We start from the raw sequence: 14985 nt of genomic DNA on the forward strand, positions 1-14985 counted from the left end.
CCAATTTTTATTATTTTTTTTTTTTAGTTTTAAAGTAATTTTAGATTCATAGGAAGTTGCAGTGATAGTACAGAGAGGTTCCAGGTACTCATTACCTAGTTTCCCCCAATTTATTTTTATATTGAGGTATTGGTTCATAGTGACTGATTTTCCAAAATGATATTTAAAAACATGAATTTTTTTTTGTTTAGAGTAACGAATGTGGACACCTTTTATTATAAGTACTCTCTGCTTTTTTTATATTTTTTTTTCAATTACAGAGCAGTTAATTAAATTCCATTGTCAAGCAGTGTTTATAGGTCAGTTTATTCTTGGGGTTTAATTTTATATTTCAGAATATGCCTCATTTTAAATACAAGGTAGATTTTGAACTTACTAGATGTTTATATCCATTATCTTATTTGGGATACTGATTGTATATTCATCCACATCTCATTTATAATGATACTGTTAAACTTCATCACATGGAGTTATGGAGTTGAAGATGGTAGGGAAGATTAGGCTTAAAGACATCTTTTGAAACTACATTGAAAACTATTAGTTACCAAACTGAAGAGGGCGGTCAGGGTATTCCTGCAAAGTTGCTAAAGACTCTCAAAAGCCTGTATTTATGCTCTAAGCCACTACCGTTGCCAGTCATGTCTATGCTGTACTCTGTGGTCACCCTCCCCCTTTTCCTGTCAGTTTAGAAACATCTTGGGTTTCAGGGGGAAGTGGGTAATGTTTGAAGTACATTGCATTGTACATATATGGTACTCAATAAATGAATGTATTTATGTACTCAACTTTTAGAAGAACAACCTAAAACTGTTCATCTTTTGTCTGGAAGTAATTCTCTAAACCACTCCCAGAAACTAATTTACTGAGTTACCTATCACCCACTTTTTTAATCCCAGTGAAAGCTCTTACTTATTATTAACCACTAATTCTTTTCTAACTCCTAAATCAAAATCCTAATATGACTTTCAAAGCTCTGTCTGATCTGGTGAACCTTTAGAGTAAAGTTCCTCTTCCCTGCTTAGGGTGTAAAATGTTCTTCAGTCTGTTCCTGCTTACCTCTCCAAGTGACTCTCCCGTTGCTGACTGTACTCTAGTTTTCTTTTAGTTCCTGGAAAGTTTGAGACCTGAGGTTCTTCCCAGATGTTCTCTTTGGCTTCATGTTTCATTACAGGTTCTTAACTACATATTACAGAACCCATTCTCCTTACTGTACCCCAGGTAGGATCATGATATTGCAGTCCTTCAGAGGTTGAGGATGCAGAGTGAGAAGTGCATAACACTCCTTCACAGCTGTGATAAAATGATCTGTATGCAATGCCTGTCCTCCTTAAAAAGAGACCTTGTCAGTCATCATTGTCACCCAGCAACTGGCACACAGTAGATACTCAATATTTGTTGAATGAGGGAAAAATCTAGTTAGCTTCTTATATTATTTAAGGTCTGATTTGCTTTTTAAAACTAGTACCCTGTTTTTACTAGAAATTTGACTAAAGTGATGGATTTATATAATCAAAAAGACAAATTCTTTTTCCTTTGCTTCCAGTTTGGTAGGTCATGTGGATTTCTGGGATCCTGGCCAAAGAGTTCAAAGTCAAATACCTCAGTTCTTTGTGTTCAGTGTTATCATTAAGTATTCATTAAAGGTCGTCCAGAAAGAAAAAAAAAGAAGAAGAAAAAGAAAAGGAAAAAAAAAAAGAAAGGAGGTCATCCATAAAAGCATTCACATAAAGGAAGAAAAGTCACCACAGTGCAACCTGAAAGGCATCATGATATTAGAAGGGTATGTTTACACACTTAGTATAGAATTAGGCCATTTGGATATCAGTATTCAGTATCATTTTAAATGCTAAGTTAAAACATGCTGAAATAACATACCTCCTTCTGATACGTTAGCTCTTTTCTCTCATTCCCTATGATTTTTTCCTACAAAAAAATTAATTTCCCTTTGTAATTAGTAATACATGTGTATATTATATATATATATATATATATATATATATATGGATATATACAAAATACTAATTGTGTATATATATATGTATAAAATACTAAGTGGCTGTTTAGATCCTTACTTCCATTCCAAGCCTCCAATTTTATTGGTGACTTTATTTAATAATTTTAATTGACATCAATAGTTCAGCAGTTTTATGATCAAAGCAGTGATGTCTATAATATGTACACTAAGGTAAATGAAAATGTTTACTTGATCCAGTATATCATTGACCTAAAGAATGAATTAGAAATATTCAATATTAAAAGTTAGAGAAGGTGGCGAGTTCTGAAAGTGATATGACATTTGATGGGAAGTTTACTTGTCCACAATTATGCTGTACTGTAACACAGAGATGATGTGTAATTTACCTTAAGTCATTCCAGAAGTTGTTTTGCCATCACCTGAACCTGAAGCCTCATTGTTGCTATAATGCTGTCATCTGCTCCAGGTACTTTTACTCATTTGTTGAAAAAGTGTTCACTGTGCACACCATGGTGATTGATGCTTACTTGTTTATAAAGAAGAAAACTGGGTGGGCAGGGGAAGGGGAGGCAGTGCCGATAACTCTCTGATAGAGCAATTGCTTAGCATGTATGAGGTCCTGGGTTCAATCCACAGTACCTCTATTTAGAAAAAGAAAGAAAGAAAACTGAAGGGGGTGACATAGTTCAGGTTCTTTTTTTTTTTTTTTTTTGAGAATAGAAAAGGAGTTCATTAGGTTACACTGCCATAGACAACAGTGGGCCACACAGATGAGAGGTGCCTGTGTGAGCACTGAGGGTTGTTGGGGGTCTTTTATAAGGTAGGGTCACAAGGTGCCTGATCAGTTTGTGAACAAGTCTCTGATTAGCTGTAGGTGAGGTAAGAAGTTTAGGGTCCATGAAGAGTGGTGGGTTTTATAAATGATAAGTTGGGCTGAAACAAGCCATCCTGAGCTATTGTGAGATTAGGCATTATGCAGGACTATTAGTTTGTTAAGGCAAATGTGCCCAGTAAAGAGTGTAATTTATCTGTTGAGGGATCACAGGCAGACATCTGGAAGAGGGATCATTGGACTTTGAAGGACATTACTTGGCCCCTCATTCCCCCATGACAGATTGGCAATGACAAATCTTTGGACAGGGGTGAAGGTCTCATATTCCATATTTACTTACGCTGTATGGAGGGGGCGGCAATCATGCTGTCCCTGTCATGCCAATCTGCCTGGGGTTATGGGGCCCTGACATCCTGGCAGCCCTAAAGGTGGGAGTGGAAGGAGACCCCAGTGGCGTCCAAGGGCTGCACCACTAGGCTGTTGGCTTGGTTCGTGGCCGCAACTTTGATAGGAGGGATGTATTTTGTTCCTAAGTTCTTGGACCTCAAAGAGACACAATCGTTTTTGTCAGAGAGGAATACAATGCAAAAGTAAGCATATACCAAGATGAACAGCTAAACCCAGTAAAAACAGAAGAAATTTGAGAATGTCTGAAAAGAAGGACCTTATCCCTTCAAGGATCTAGGTAAAGGCTTTGAAAAACCAGTCAGAGACCTGTTTAGTGACTATGACAAAGTAGTAAACATCGGCATAAGGATGTCAAGAGCCATGTGGTTTTGTAAGACAGCTCTCTTTAATGGCCAAAGCAAATGTCACCATTAATGATCTTAGTGTTTTTCTAGATATGAGGAGGTGCAAGAATTTGGGCTTATAAAATCTTCTCCATTTAACTATTTGAAGGCCTGTTTCTCCAGTTTTCCCAGACAGCACAGAGTGCCTCATTCCAGATTTCCACCCTGAGCTCGTTTCAGGGTGTGCAGAAGGTCAGCAACTTCAGTGGCTTGAGACTTAATCCTTGTAGAGGCAGATGGAACATGCCCTCATGATCATAAATTCAACCATGGCTTGGAAGGCATTTCATGACCATTTCCTCCCATGATGTTCTGGTCAGGTAATGATTTGTTGATAGGCCACTCAATGTGCTATTACTGGACTAGGCCTTATTAACAGTAGCAAAAAGTCTCTGGACCACCTATCTTACTAGCCTGTTGTGGTCCAGGAAAATATCCCCTCTTGTTGCTGCTTCCCATATTTAGAGTTACTCTATTATAATCACAGACCTCCTATAGAACTATGTATATGGTTAACTGTTTCAAGTTGCTACTTGTTGCTCTGATTGAGCTTGAGTAACTTTAGAGGAAAATTCATATTTATGTCCAGGATTAGATCAGGTATTAATTGGCCAGGTGAAGGAATCCCACCTAGTAACATCACTAGGATCCTAAACAGAGAGAGCTATAATTTCTTTCTTCTAGAATAAATTTCATAAGGACCTACCAATTAGACCCTTTGAGTGGAGAAATCCACCAAGGTAACCCAGAAGTACTGGATATGGGTAGTTGACCATAAACCTAACAATTGGATTAACTTTAACTGAGTGCACGATTGTGAAATACATTTAGATTACTGAGCTTTAGAAACAAACTTAGAGTGTTCTTTTGATAATTCAATTAAACTTTGTAACAATCCCCAGGGGCAGGCCAGCTTTTTCTTTGGCTGTGCCCTGCCCCCTTATAACCTAGGGGCAAGGAATGGTCTGGGAAGTGAGTATTAATAAATATAAATCTCAATTAACAAAACTAGAATTTAATGTACACTGAAACATAATATTTTCCTGTCTATATAATTACCCTCATTTTTCTCAAATATAGCCAAATAAAGACTAATTGATCATATAGGGTCTTTTAAACTGGTTGTGTTGAAGTTCCTCAAGGAGTCTTAGACTGAATTCCTGAAAGGCCTCTCAAGGCCAGGAAAGCCATTTCAAGGACCTGTAGAAAGTGACTTTTTCTAATTTACCTAATAAGTGGTTGAGAACCTAAGAGTGAAAAAAGATAAATGTTTCAGTTCTGTTTACAAAGACAGAGTTTACCAAATTGCTGTAAGTCAAAATTAGTTTGAGAAGGATTCTTTACATCTGGTAAACACAGACTAAAAGCTAGTAATATTTTAGACAAAACCAAAAACTATAGTTATGTTAACCACTATACTTAGTCCTGTGTAACTAATCCTTTTTGTTAAGTTTTATGAAATCAGAGTTTCCATTAGACTTTTAAAATTTCTTACCCAGTTCAGCAGTATTGATGCAGGAAAATGGATGTGGGCATGAGGAGGGCCATGTCCCAGGTCTCAGGTCATCCCCTGGGATGTGCCCCACCAGGTGTGGGTCCTTGGCTTCATGCAGGAAAGAATTCAAGTGTGAGTCACAGTTGAGTAAAAGTGGATTTACTTAGAGAGATACATACTGCATAGAGTGTAAGGCAAAAGAAAGGCAAGGAAAGAGGTGTGGGAATTGGGTGCTCATATTAAAATAGAAGTAGGTACACAGTCCATGGGCAGAGAAGGGAGCGAAAAGGGCCACTAGGCATGCTGTTGCCAGTTTTTATGGGCTCAGTAGCTTCACATGCCTACAAGTGGGACCATTCCAACTACTGTGGGGAAGGGGCTGGGATTCCCAGAAATTGGGCCACTGCCCATTCTTTGGCCTTTTGTGGTTAGCCTTGGAACTGTCATGGTGCCTGCGGGCATGTTATTTATCACGCACTTACAATGAGCATATAATGAAGCTCAAGGTCTACTAGAAGTCAAACCTCTTAATCCTCAAGGCCAACTAGGAGCTGAATCTTCTCATTTTGGTGAATCTTCCACCATTTTGGTATTAAATTGCTGTCATTTCTTGAGTGGCTATGCCCTGCCCCCTTCCCTCCTGTCTCAGTATGATTTAAAAGTTATCAGAAACCTATATTTGTCAAAAAGTCCTTTTCTATAGAACTTCTTGAAGAGAAAGCATTTCTCAAAGGCATCAGAGTAAAAGCATAACTGTTTATAAATGACAAAAGACTTAAGAAGCATGGTTGAACACCTGGTTACACTGTAATTGATGAAGAAACCTGGTTATAATGAACAGAATTGTGACTGGTAACATTTTAGACCTACCAGATTTTGGGGAATTCCATATAGAATATCTATATTAACAACATTTTTCCATGCAGTATGCCTAAGAAGACTTATTACTTATTTGATAATACTTCCCATGTAATTTAACATATCAAATGAACCTAATTAGCTTAATATTTCTCTTCAGGGGCCCTCTGAAGCATCCCAAAATTAGGATGGGTCAAAAGAAGTTTACTGAAGTTTATTATTTGGGGAATTTACCAAAAAGTCTTAAAACACTTGGTCAGATAAGATTATAGGTCATTGTGAAACAATACTTATTCATTAAACCAAAATAACAGTAACAGATCACCTAAGAAGTAGAGAAACTTTACAGTCTGTTACCAAAAGCAAGTTAACATTTTAAGAAAGCTTTGTCCTCTTAGTTAAATTTCAGTTTCAATTATTTCAATCAAACATTCCTAAAACAGAATTATTTTTAAAGAGTTCACCCAAAAGCTTTTGTCTCATTTGTGTTCAGTTTACTTGTAAGAATTTTATCACACCAACTCATTTTTTTGACAAATCTGTAACAAATATAACAAGATCCCATTTGACTTCTATTAAACCTAGGTATAACGGAAGTATTATGTTCAACGTTGATGACTCTAAAGACATGCCTATATTAATCAGATCAGCAAAATTTAATACCAGATATTAATTTAATACTGAATATTTCCCAGTTCATGTGAACCTGAAATTTATTCTGGCCAGTTTTCCTCTTGATAATTTATATAAGCACTTAATTTCCCTTAATTAAATAGAGCTCCTTTATTAATTAATTTTGGCAATACCATACATCTATGACACACATACAAACACACAAAACAAAGAGATCTCATAGTTCCCATTTCAAAATTTTAACTATAAATCTGGGACAATAATGTAAAACTCATCAGTTCCAAAAAAGATTGGATTCAAATTGGGTGTCTGGCAGATGGAACAAATCAAAGTCATCTAGATTGCTAAATCCTTTTTACTAACATTTATGGAAAAGAGACTAAATTTCTATTTGTCCTTAACAGGTCATATTCCAAATTACTTACCCCCCTTTCTCAAAATTTCCATTTTAAAAAGATGGCCAGAGAAGGGTTCCAGAAGACCCGGTAGAATACATGCATCTCAAAGGCAAGTTCCTCCTAGAATAACTTTGTTCCCTTAGGGTCAGGAAAAGGTTTTTTCCTGATACTTAAAAGTTTCTTAAGATAAGTAGGGGATGTTTTGGGAGTGGTAAAAGGATTCTTGTGTTTTGGATTATTTCTGGAGCCACACCTCTGGTCCTGGCACAGAATGAGCAATGGCTGTGGCCATATATCTGCCTTGCTGTTTGTCTCTTTCCTCATCTCCTTCCTCCAATTCAGCCCTTGATATTTCCTCCCAGTTGTTGTCTACAGCAGGGTAACCTAGTAAACTCCTATCCTCATCCCTTGCCTTTTGTAAATTCTTTTACCACCTGTGACACTGGCCTGTCCTTGTCTCCCGAACATTTGGCAGCTCATACATGGCTAAGACTCCAAGGGAGCCCTGTGAGCAGAAGGTCTCTTTCTCTCTCTCTCTCTCTCCTCCCTACGGGGGTCTCCCCCTGGCTGGATTGGATGCTCCATTCTGCAGGCCAGAATCTTTAGAGCAGACTTCCCTCTTCTGCTTTCCTTTCCACTCATACTTTTCTGCTCTTCCCTAGCATTTGGGAATTCCCCGAAGTCTTGCCAAGGATTGAAGAACCCTGGCTAGGCTACTCTCAGAGGGCTCTGAAACTTGGTCTGACAGACTGAAATGACCCCCGGCCCTCAGGGGTGGACACACATGGGAAAGGCATCTTCTCTTTTCCAAATACCCTTCTCTCTATCTCCCCTTCCTCTATCTCTCTCTTCCTCTGACTCTGGCCCTCAAGGCACTCCTTGGTTCTCGGGCCCAACCATGTGGTGCACCTCTGTGCCTTCTCTCCACTTTTTGCAGATCACACCTCCAGATTGGCCAAGCCTCCTGCCTTCAATCTCTCACTCCAGGTAGAAGTCACCAGTGGGTGAGCCCCACCTTTTTTCCCTTTACTTTTTTGACCCCTTGTGCCAGCTTTTCACCTGGTTTTGGCCCTGTGCCGGTTGGCTTCTCTTTCTTGGGAGACGCCCAAAATAAGAAGATCTGCAAGTTAGGTTCTCCCTTTCTGGGGGATGCCCTGGAATAGAGTCTGCGCTGGTTTCCTTCTCTTTGATGCCTCCCTAAATACCATGGGGAACACTTCCTCTATTCCCTGAGACTCACCTTTAGGTTGCATTTTAAAATACTGGAATAAGTTTGATCCCCAAACATTAAAGAAAAAAAGGCTTATCTTTTTCTGTAATGTTGCCTGGCCCCAATACCAATTTCCAAATCAGGAGACTCAGCCTCTTCATGAGACTCTGAACTATAATACAGTCTTCCAGCTTGATTCTTTCTGTCGCAAATTGGGCAAATGATCTAAGGTCCCCTTTATGGTTCTCTCCCAAAATTCAGATATTTGTAAAAATTCCTGCATGTGTCTCTCCTGGTTCTCTTTCCTGTTTTATTGGACACTGCCTTTAAGGTTTTCAACAAACAAGAGGTGCCTGTGTGAGCCTACTTCAGGTTCTTATAATTTAACTTGGAGACAAAATCTGAAGGTAAAAAAATTCTTTAGTTAAAAAATAATATACAAAGAAGTGGCAGAGAATCAAAAGTATAAGTGTTCTTATCTATGTGATCTTTAATATCATTTTAATGTAATTATCAACATAAATTCAAAGCACAATTATCAATATGAAATCAAATTCAGAGAGTTGTGTAAATTCATTCCACACATTATTAAGAACCATATAGTACAAAGATGTACGAACAACATAGATGAGTAAGATTCCATCCCTGTCCTCAACACAAAAAAACAGTAAAAAGAATATAACATTAAAAGTAAATGTCAGAGGAATAAATAACTTAAGAGTTTAGTAGGGAGATGCCAGAGAAGGCTTCATACAAGAAGTGTTATTTGTGCTGGGACAAAGTATTTTTAGAACGGAGTCTGCAGACTCAGTCTTAGAAAAGCACAAGGAAGTTAACAATACTATAGATTTGAAAGCTGCAAAGAGAGTAGATCTTAAAAGCTCTTATCACAAGAAAAAATATATAACTATGGTGATGGATGTTTAGTTATCGTGCTTTTATGTCAATTATTTTAAAGAGAAAGGCACAAAGAACATATAGGGAACAGAGCAGTTGAGTTTGAATGGAATATTATGGGTTAAGAGCACTAATCAGGAATATTAAACAACAGATTGCATTGGGTGTTGGAGGACTGGAAAATATGCTGAAAGTAGCTGGGGAACTACTGTAGTTATAGAAGCAGAAGTAACATTCACAGGTAAGGTGAAGATAATTAAATTTTCAGGATTGCTGTGAGAATTAGGTAATTTATGTAGAATGCTTGGCTCAATGCCTGCCACATAGTAAATGTTAATAAATAGTAGCTGCTATCGTTCACCTGACTAGCGACTGGGAGAGCAACTAATTACTAGGTGAGTGTGAAGCCCTGTTACCTGGTAGCAACAGAGAGGTGAGGAAGGAAAAAAATACTATTTAGATTGAGAAGGCTAGAGAAGGATTTTTTTTTAAGAGAAAGCTTTTAGACTGTATAGAATTTAGAAACATTTAAGCAGCAAAGAATATTATGAACAAAGTGTTATTATCTCCTCTAAATTAACCTATGGACTTAGTGCTAAACTAATGAAAGTACTGATGGGTTTAATTGGGGGTGGTATTTTGTTTGGTTTTGTTTGGGGTTTTGTTTTTGGTACATTTCTTGTTTTATATCATTTTTAAACCAAAATTTATTGAGACAAATATTAAGATTTTTCCCAAGATTTCTTCTCTAACAGTTTATAGTATATATAAATGGTCTTTATTGATTTAAATATCTCTCCCTGATCTCCCTGAATAAAAATTCAGTAATGGCTTAGGTAATAGTGAACCATTGAGTTCAATCTAAATACAATACTTATACAGATCTAATTTTAGAGAGTCTAATGAAATGATCTAATATACATACAAATTTCAATAAAACCATCTAGATTTGCAAAACACTATCTTAGGAATTATAATTCTATTGAACTTCTATTTGAGCAACTGTAGCATCAATTAGGTAAAAGCATTTAAATGAAAATAGATTGTATTTCTCCCTTTAAAAATAATTTAAATCAGTCAAATCTCCTGCTGTGGATGTTTAGGAGTTGGCTACCATAAACCTGCAGGTGACCCTCACCCCTGAGCCCTCACAGCTTAACCCTCCCCTCTTCCTTGGGTACCTGATGATTCAGGGAGTCCCCTGAGACTCTCCCAACCTTTGCCCAGGGCTGCATGTAGAACAGTGGGGACCACTTGGGAAAAGCTGGAATTTAAACTACTGAGCCAATTTTTGTTTTGATGATTTTCTTAGCTCAGTGAACTTTGTTTTAGCCAAGCTGCCAACCAACTTTCTTGAGCTTTTCTTCTCACGGTAGACAATCCAGCTTTGATAAAAGGGAGTGCTTCTTTCCAAATCTTTCTCAAGGCCGTCCTTCTGTAAGAGTCATGCTTCTGATGTACATGACTAATGTTTTGTGCACTTTGGGACATTTGTTTTCAATTTCTACACGGTAAATTTCTTCCTCAGTTGATGTTTCAGCAAATTTTCGTCACATGTTTTTGAAATAGTTCAGACAGTATTTGAAGTTTTAGCTCAAGTTTTGTAATAATACTTTCAGACTGTGAATTAAGACTGCAAAGACTTTGTTCAGTTTGGACAGCATTCATCTGAACTGTAAATTGTTGACTTAATTTTCTTCACTTTTTAAATAATCCTTGGTTTTTCTCCTTCAAGCCTTTTAAAGGAAACATTTGTCAACATTAGTATATCTCTTCAAATTGACTTCTGATTGACAGTCTAGGAAATTGTCAATTTCTGATTTTCTCTTTAATTTCAAATCGCCATCAACCAGGTAATCTTCTTTAGAGAAATCAGACAAACTTACCAACTTTAGTGCAGTTTCAGAGATTTTAATGGGCTCTCTTTATCATTTAAAGCCTCTTTCATTTGTGCTTTCAATCATTTTTTTTTCTGTTCCTTTATTTCCCACTTCTATCCCATTTTGTAGTTTCTTAGGATAGCCGTTTTAGGCTTTCTTTAAAATAAATGTTTTCAAACCATGATTTCCCTCTGAAGTTGTTCTGTGTCCTTCTAAGATGCTTTTAAGATGTTTTGGGTCTGTCATTTGAGATTTAGAAATTGATGTATCTTTGAGTGACTGTGTCTGTCCTTAAGTCAAGTCATGGAATGAGAGTTTAGGGGGCTCATTGCTGTTCTTTTTGGAGAAGATCTACAATATTCTCAAGTGATGAGTGAACCTGTTCAGATATTTATAAGCGCTGCTAAACTCAGTGTTTGTAACTTCAGAGGACTGGTCTCCACTGGAAGTGATGTGAGGACTTCATTGGTTTGTATAATCAGTCTAATCCTTTCACTGATTAACTCAAGCAAAAACCTCTTTTGGCCAGCTCCTTTTCCCTCTTTAGCATCAGAATCTCTTAGGGTAATCCATGGAGACTTGGGCCTTGTCTCAAGCTTCAGACAGCACTGTCTGAGAGCTGATGCAGAGTGGGAGGAGGAGGGAAGACCAGAGCTGTCTAACTTCTGCCCACTGCACAAATAGAAAGTGATACTATCTGTCCAGTGCATTTGGGCAGGTAGAAAACACTGATTGCAGCCAGGGGGGATCAGTCATGAGCTCTGACCACTCTGGTCCTGACCCAGTGCTTCAGGAAGCCTACGAGCTCAAAGTAGTTCCATTCTGTTACCTGTTTTCTGCCCACAAGCACATCAGGCATAATGGTGGGGCACACTGCAGTAGAGAACTCATGCCCATAGCCCTGAGTGAGGCTCATTCTCTAGAGTTCAAGTTTCTGTTACCAGGGAGGGACGGCTGATCTGCCTGTGAAGGTCACAGGGGTCCTCCCTCCCCTGGTTCAGCTTGGTCAGTTTAAGTGGGCAGGATCAGAGCACTGAAGGTACCTCAACAGAGGTATTAACTAACAGCCTTGGATTTCAGTATCAGATTTGGCAGTATGTTAACAGTTCACGGATTTCCTGTAGGGCCAGTTTGTCCCCATTCAATCCAAACATTCTTAGATGGAGAGACTCTCCTCCAATGGTGACTCAGTGACCCAGCCTCTTCCCATCATATGAATCTGCCATCTTCAGCTTGCGGCTCCCAAGTTTGTCCTGCAGTTGGTCTCCAATCAAGTCATTTTCAGAAGTGTGGCTGCCTCTGTGAAGGCACTAGGTCTAACTGGGGCACCTTCTATTACTTTAAACAAAATCTCACTCTCCTAGTTTCTCTCTGGCAAACTCGGCCCAAGCCTTCTTGTCTATTGCCTGGGACATTGCCTTCAGGGACTCATGTGAGGAGAGCCTCTGTTTATGGGGAAAGGAGAGAACTCTCAGCGGATGCTGGTCTGGGGGATCCTGGAGGGGTCTGGGGGATCCTGGAGGGGTCCAGCGCTCAAACCAAACGTTCTTCTTTTTTTAATATTTGCAAAATTGTGAGGCAGGGTGGGGGTAATGGCAGTGGCCAGTGAGTGGTGAAGGGATCTGTGTGGAAGGAAGAGAACATCTCTGGGAAGGTGAGGGCAGGAGTGGCTTTCACCCAGAGTGGAGTGAGCAGCCAGAGAAGTTTGAGGAGGGCATGTGCACAGGGGGGTGGTGATCACTCAGCCAGTGTTGTGGGAGCCTAGTTGTGATAAGGATGACGTTTGAGCAGGGGATATCATAGGATTTCTGTGTTGAGGGGAGGCAGCCATGGTTAGAAGCTTAGGAACAGGGTATTGAAACCTGAGCAGGGTGAGGAGTGTTCCAGTTAGGGAGCTGGTAGTGGTCCATAGCAAGACATTAGGGTCTGAGCAAGGACTAGAGGGCATCTGATGAGGGGAGAGGGACGACATGACCGCTAGATGGTATATGGTTATATACAAAGGTGATTCATGCAGTAAGTTAGTATTTTGAAATTAATAGAAGTCATTTTCTCACTGTTGAGAGAAATGGATTTAAAAACACGAAGAGAGAAAAGTTAGAATGAACCCTTTGCAGTTGATTTGGAATTGGAGTTATCACTGGAATTGGAGTTATCAGTGTGAGCTCATAATCTTCTATATATATAGAAATAAGTAATGATGTAAATTGGCTCACTTTTTAATTGGATTGTCTTTTTGTTGTTGAGTTGTAAGAGATCTTTATGTGTACCAAACACAAGTCTCTTATCAGTTATATCATTTGCAAAATTTTCTCCAAATGCTGTGTGTTGTCTTCTCTTCGATTGTGTCCTTCGTTTGAAACACAGTGCTTTTAATTTTGAAGAATTCTGATTTATCAACATCACTTGTGGCTTTGTGTAATATTTAAGAAACCATTATTTAATCTAACATTGCAAAGACTTGGTTTTTTCTTTTGTTTTCTACTAAGAGTTTCAGAGTCTAAACTCCTATGCTTAGCTCTATGGCGTTTTTTTAGCGAATTTTGTAATGCTTTGAGATAGGAATCCAACTTTATTCTTTTGTTAAAACTTTTTTTGACACTCCCACTACTACTGTATTAATTACAGGAGGATTGGTTATAGCAGAGGAAGAAGTGGCAGGGAGGCTCAGACCTGACTCCTACCTACCATCGATGACACACAATAGTAAATGAATAGCTGTGGTTGGCATGGGGGACGCAGGTTCTTCAGTAGAAGTAGAAACAAGGTCTTGGGATGAGGACAGGAGCTGGCCAAAACCCTAATGAAGTTTTCTTTGTTCTGAATTTATTCATTTGTTTTAGTCATTTGTTTGAAAAGAGGAGGGAGAGGGCTTATTTTAAGTGATAAGACTGGACAGAATCAGGAAGGGTAGGGAAGTCTGTTAGTGTTTTGTTGAATGACATTTTTTTTTCAATGGCTGTAATAATCTCTCTCTTCTGTGTAGTCTTCTCTTCCGTAGAAAATGGTGCCGTTGTGGTACACTGGTGTTTCCAGTGACACAAGATGATTTTAGGTGGTTTACTGACTCAGCATTAAATAACACTGAGTCATATAGTGGGAAAGTCATTTCTTTCTCTTGTAAGCCTTCTAATTACATCAGAAGCTTTTCTCTGATTCTTGCTTGTCTACCTCTTTAATAACAAGGGCAGGTTTCAAATTGACAGCCTTCTGTGACCAGTATCATCCTAGGTTTCAATAAAAGTAATTTACTTTCATTATCTTCATTTTTATGGTTATCCTCTACTTATGGAAAATTATACTGATTTTCCATTTAGGTTGATGATATAAATTTAAGTCAAAAGAACTGTTAAATAAGCTGACTAAATGAAAAATACGTAGATTTCACACACAAAGAAATGCAGTGTTGCCATACAAATAATGACAACATTCCAGAATCTCTGATTGTTTATCATTTCTTCTATATATTCTTTTGAGAGGGATTTGGGAGCCCGGAAGAATTAAATTATCTTTGGGACATTTAAGGCCAGACATCAGCCAAACTATAGTAGTTTTTACTTGTTTTAAGTCATTACACCACCTTCTTGTTTAATAGAAAATTCTTGTCATTAATTATGATAGCACTGAACCTTGAAGTGGAATGCAATTAGAACTGCATGATGTGTATTACTGAAGATACGGGATCTCTCCAGTATATTATTGTAGCATCATGGAATCTTAGAATACAAAGAGACATTACTGACACTTTCCTGAATCTGACTATAATTTGGTAGGTCATTCAGCTCTTGGTCTTGAACCTGTAAAGGTATCCTTTGTGAGCCCTCCATAGCACAGACTCACCTGCAACAATTCTGTTAGAGTTCATACTGGTCAAGAGGCTGCTTCTTCAAAAATCAGGATAGTGGTTTGTTATTAGCTGAATTTCAGCTTAAAAAGAAATTGGGTGGTCCCAGAACACACACTTGAATTCTGTCACTCAGAAAATAACACTGTAGATATATTACTACTGGCGCAGA

This window comes from Camelus dromedarius, chromosome 10 (assembly GCF_036321535.1).
Source record: "Camelus dromedarius isolate mCamDro1 chromosome 10, mCamDro1.pat, whole genome shotgun sequence".
NCBI lineage: Eukaryota > Metazoa > Chordata > Mammalia > Artiodactyla > Camelidae > Camelus > Camelus dromedarius.